Source organism: Neolamprologus multifasciatus, chromosome 6, assembly GCF_963576455.1.
Source record: "Neolamprologus multifasciatus chromosome 6, fNeoMul1.2, whole genome shotgun sequence".
Taxonomy (NCBI): Eukaryota; Metazoa; Chordata; class Actinopteri; order Cichliformes; family Cichlidae; genus Neolamprologus; species Neolamprologus multifasciatus.
In genome coordinates, this window is record NC_140444.1 from 20675291 (window position 1) to 20681290 (window position 6000).

Here is a 6000-nt window from a genome sequence, read left to right on the forward strand (position 1 = left end):
TATTACAATGATTTATGAGTCCTTTGTGCCAAATACCGCATTAGGAAAAGTAAAAGGACTCTGCACAGTGGTACAGTGGTTAGCCCTATCGCCTCACAGCAAGAGGGTCATGAATTGAAATCCACCAGCCAACTAGGGCCTTTCTGTGTGGCGTATGCCTGTTCTCTCCACGCCTGTGTGGGTTCTTTCCCACTCCCCTTTGACTTATGTGTCAGTGTGAGTCCGAATAGTTGTCTGTGACAGACTGAATACTTGTCCAGGGTGCACCCTGCCTCTCATCCTATGGCAGCTGGTACAGGATCCAGTTGAAGTGAGTTAAATTTGGAGCCAGCAAAATAAAAAATAAAGTCTAGGCAAGAATGTAACATATAACTGTGTTATGAGGTATCTAATGAGATGACCACTTAGTGAACCTTAGATACCAAATGCAAAGGTTTTTTTGATTATTATTGGGTTTCACCTTCTCAGTTTCGGTCCTCCATTATTACATTATTTGCTCCATAAAATCAATTTGTTTACAATGATTGACAGGACTGGATGCTGCAGACAGACCAGTATTAAAATAGAATATATTGAGAATGGCAGCATGCTCGTATACATTGTTCATCATTAATGATGCATGTGCACTAACGCACACCAATTCTGAATTTTGAACTCTGTGCTCACAACAATCCAGTAGTTCCCTTCATTTTTAATGCTAAAGTTCATGATTTTAAAATGCATGGTAGGATACAGTGGTAAGTGCTCCTGAGCCCAAGAATTGACACTTCAGCACAAAACTGCTTTAGCTTTATTATTGCAGTGTGGGTTAAAGTCATTACTAACAGCATTATTGCACTATTACATACAAAGATGTCTCTGGATTCTCTGAATCTTTGCAGTTTTTATGGTGACAGATTTTATCTTTAAATTGTTGCAGTCTATTACAGAGCACTGAATTGACTTTTTCTTTAAAATGCTGGACTAAAAAAATATTAACATTTGATGTTTTTGCACAAGTTTAACTTAAAAATACAACTTAAATCATCAATTTAAAACAATAATGCTGTTATTTACATTTTACACAGCATCTCATCTTTTTTGAATGATGATTGAAAAGAATGAAATCATCATGATTGAAATAATACAATGATATAAAAATAACACTCTCCCTCGGTCTTCTTCCACCATGACAGGACAGGAAAATAAAAAGGTCGTGAGTGAGACTCAGGTGTGCTGAAATCTTTAATTGGATTCCACACAATCTCCTTTCTTGCTTCAGTGTAATAAAACAAATGGGTTTTTAGTTCTGCGACACTCTCATGCCATTTATTCAAAGAGGAAACAGTGATGTCGTGTTTATGAGCAGAGTTTAAAACTGGATCCAAATGAATGTGCATAACTTTGTCTTCGCAAGTATATACATACATACAGTGAATTTAAACTGGAACTGTATATGTACGTGTCTCTGTGTGTGTGTGTGTGTGTGTGTGTGTGTGTGTGTGTGTGTGTGTGTGTTCTGTGTTCTCACATGTATTGAGAGAGAAAAATATAGGGACAACTCTCAGATGTGGGGTGAGGAAAAAGCTATCTTGCAAACCATGTTTTGAGCATAGCAGTGACTTTAAGGTCAATGTTTTAGCCCCAGGATAAAAAACTAATAGCATAATAATGACAGAGAGGGAACTGCAAACAGGAGATAAGGTGGACGAAAACAAAATGCTGATCGCTGAGAAGGCTGATTGCAGAGCTACTGTGCTAGCATTAGAAAGAGGAAGAGAAAAAACTGAGGAGACAGAAAGAACAACGTTAGGGATATTAAAAAACAATTATGGGTGCTTTTTCTGCTGTATTTCTGTGACTCACATTAAAATGATTGAATGACTATCTGACAAGGTAATCGTTTAACATCTATGACTTACAAAGGGCAAAATTCAGCATCTATCACTTTGTCGCTTATATTCAGTCGTATGGGACAAACACTTTTTTGACTATCCAAATGAATCAAGTGAATCCACCTGCAGTGTTTCCATATACTATTGCATCCCTGTCCCACTATCGGTCCACTCAGTTTTCAAGTTGGGAGATTTGACAGGAGATCGCTGATCTAAAAATGACATAAGTCACATGAAACACAGTAAACTTGGATGTATAAAAAATTGCATTTTTTATAAATACAAAGACCTGTGCGTAGCACACAGTGAATGCCTTGTAAGGTTATTATTTAGTTAAACTGAGCCATCGCATGTACAATTATATATGACAGTGTAGCTTGTATAAAATATTTACATAGATGTTGGATTTACAGTACCCTAGGCAATGTTTTTGCAAAATTTTGTCAAGATTGATGCACTTGTCTAGGAGGAAGAACTCTTCCTCTAGGAGGAACATACAAACAGAAGCTACAGTCATTATAGTATGAACATGCAAACATGCCTGAAACTATAGATACATAAAAGGCAAAAACAGAGTTCCTACAAAGCTCTTTTTTGGATCCTGACTGCTGTTTGTTTTATTTTCTGTCAGGATGATCCCGTGCTTTAATAATGTAGCAATCCAGGCTCTGAGGAGGTTATTCCATGACTGATAGTGTTTTATTTTGTGTTTTTCTAACCAAGTATGCGCTTGTGCTGCACTAGCAGTGTGTTTGGGATCATTTGCATGCTGAAAGAAGAAGAAGAAAAAAAAGAAAAGAAAAAGAGGACGATGTTACCAGTTGGTTGCTTTCTCAATGGTATTGCATGGTGGTTAAAATCTGATGCTGCTTGTCTGCATTTATATTTCCATTCATTTTTACATGATTCCCAACTGCTCCAATTCATGGCAGAGACTCCACCATGTTTCACAGATGGCTGTAAACACTCACTGTTGTATCTCTCTCCTGTACCTCCTGTACCTTCCACTTCTTCTTTTGTCCTCCACTTTTGTCCTCCAGGTTCTTCAAATTTACTTGAACACCACACTGCGCATCATGGTGAGATATGCCAGGTTATCCGATAACAGCTTGGAAATCATTGTGTTGTTGCAAAATACTATTTTATACCTGTTAAACTGTCAAATTAAAGAAATTGGAACAAATTATGTAACCTAAGGCAGAGAAGCAGTTTTGAATTTGTTCTCTGCTAAACAAGAACAATCACCCCTCCGAAAACAACCCTTCTTCTAAAAATAGACTGGACTGAAAATGATTTTTTTTTTTTTAAATAGCCAATGTGCAAACGAAAACGCTCAGAACTATTGCGCAATACCACTTGGTCTTAATCATGGGATAAGAAAGTCTGGTTCCTTGAAAGCAAAATGTAAAGAAAAGACAGGTATATGTGTATATATTCCTACTTAGCATGAGAAATAAGCTTTAAAATGTAAAGGAGAAAGGTTGCTGACAGAAAGTCTGATTAACTTATCACTTAGTGGCCAACTTACAGAGCTTAATACAGGCTTTTTGGTCATGGTATTTGTTCTCCCCCTTGTGGTGATCATTACATATTACATGACATCAAAAAAAGAGGTGTAAGCCAACTAATCAACCGGAATCAGCTAATCAGTTACTGAAATATACTTCGAGCAGAACATAGTGTCGGTCTTCATAAAAACAGCCTTTCTGGTCATAATTCTTTTCATTCTTCAAAATATATATGATTGTATTACAGCAGAATCCTGCAAAACATTTAAATTTGACCTATTTGTAACCAATGAACTGGCTTCCTTGGTTTACTCAGCTTCTTACAAAGCCAGCCTGTCTAATGAATTGAGTAACTGGTTAACATCCCATCCATCCATCTGAGCACCCATAGCTTTGCCAGTCTGACCTGGAGCCACAACACCGTCGCCCTAGTAAAGAAGGCCCAGCAGTGGATGCACTTCCTCCATGTCCTGAGAAGAAATAACCTGGACCAGAAGCTACTGCTGGCCTTCTACCACTCCTCAGTGGAGAGCTGAGGTACAAGGTAATTAACACTGCCCAGAAAAATAATTGGCTGCCCTCTGCCACTCCTAGAGGCCATCGCCTGATCCTCTTGTCTCAGGAAAACCTGGGCCATCACAAATGACCACCTGTTTGACCTGCTGCCCTCTGGGTCAGTTAGGTCCCACACCTCCAGACTCACAAACAGCTTCAGGCCACTCACACATGGACTCTGTTCAGACCAAGTCTTTTCTTTGCAGTACTTCCAACCACTTTGCAACTTGTTCTCTAATGTGTTCCTTTCTCTTATTTTTGCACATTTCACTTGTTTGCTCTTTACTCCTGCTGTCTACTACTTATATTTTATTCCAGCACAGTTGGTGTGGAGCACCCACAATTTTGTTGTACATGTACTATGACAATAAAGGCGATTCTATCCATTTTAATTACAGAAATTGAACTGGTAACTTTCTTTAAAAGGTCATCAGTGCCCTTGTTTCAACAACACACCTTTATTTTAAACATGTTAGCACAGGCAGCTTCACACTAAATTGTAATACTATTGTTTCTCCACTAGGGGATAGCACAGGACATGAAGCACAGTGCCCCATTTAAAATTTTTATTTTGGTCCAGTTTACAAGACAAACACAAATGAATCAAACATTTCAGCATTCATTGTCCTCCAACTACTGCCCAGTCATTTATTTGACGAGGACTGCTCCCCGACCATGTCAGTTTTATATTCCCTGAATACACAAAGACGCGCAAACTAAAATTCCACACAAGCACTTATTTGTCAGATTTGCTCATTTCCGGTACATGCACATATGTGCAGTGTGATTTTTATTACCCCATTCCCTCTGTGTCTACACTTCTTTTACTGATCTCTCTCGCTCTCTTCTATTTTTCTTGTTTCCTTGCCCATTCTCCTTCCCAGCACACACAGCAGCTTCTGTTACAATATAAAAGTCTTTGCAGGCTTTCTGTTCTCAAACACAGATGAAGATGCACACCACGAATGCCGCCACTTTCAATGGGAGACCTCGCCAGCGAGCTGTAGATTGAGTGTCCCAGGGTGATTAACTATTGATATGGGGCTCAGGTAACGCACCTGATATCTTGGGGGTGGGGGAGAAAGACAATAGCATCGGAAGAGTGAGGGGGGTGGAAAAGAGAGAGTGAAACAGAGAGAAATAGTGTCCAGGGGTAGAGTAGGATAGAGACATATAATAATGGGAGAGTGAAGGCTGAAGGCCAGCTCACAGACAAATAACAAGTACATGGTTGCATACGCTCTAAATTCACATACAGGCCTCCCTTTGGATTGGCGGACTGAGTGGATGCTCAGGCCCAGCAGCCAGTAGCTGAATTGCATATTGTGATGACTCAGGGCATAGCTGAGGAAATGGGATGGAGAGGGCACTGAATGTGTGTGTGTGTGTGGGGGGGGGGTGTCTTTGTGTGGAGGGCAGGCTTATAAACAAATGGATCACTGTGAGTTAGAGAAGAACCATCCATTTGTCTTTAGCAACACACATTATGGTCCTGCTCCCCAGTATCCCCCAGCCCCACCATCCAAATTACGTTGCATTCCCACCTATTTTTCTGTGTTTGCTGTGTAAACAGACCTGCTTCTTTGTGTGACACCAGTTACAACTTACACCGTCAGCATTTATTGCAATCACCCCCCTTTAAATTCTTTATTCCTACCTCTTTGCTGTCTGATAAGAATCTCTCCCTTATTCATACCTATTTGTAGGTGGGGAGTTAAGCAAGCCCACTTTCCCAAAAGCAATAACAGCAAAGCAGCTAATATCGGGTATAGTGTGCATATAGTGCTGTATTCCTGTAAACGGATGATCTGGGAAAATATATATTTTATTCACACTGTCATCAGCTGATATCGTTTGATTATCCATTATAATTCTTCTTACTGTTAAAACAAACTTACCAAGAAATGGAACAGACGGCGTATTGAAGTTGTTCACACCCAGCATTTAGAAGCGTTTATGAGTTTCGGTGGGCCGAGTGTTGAATACCGGCACCATCAGGAACTAATTAGAAGGACACCCACATAAAAGGTGAGAGAAATAAAGAAATCTTTGGTAAAGGGTGC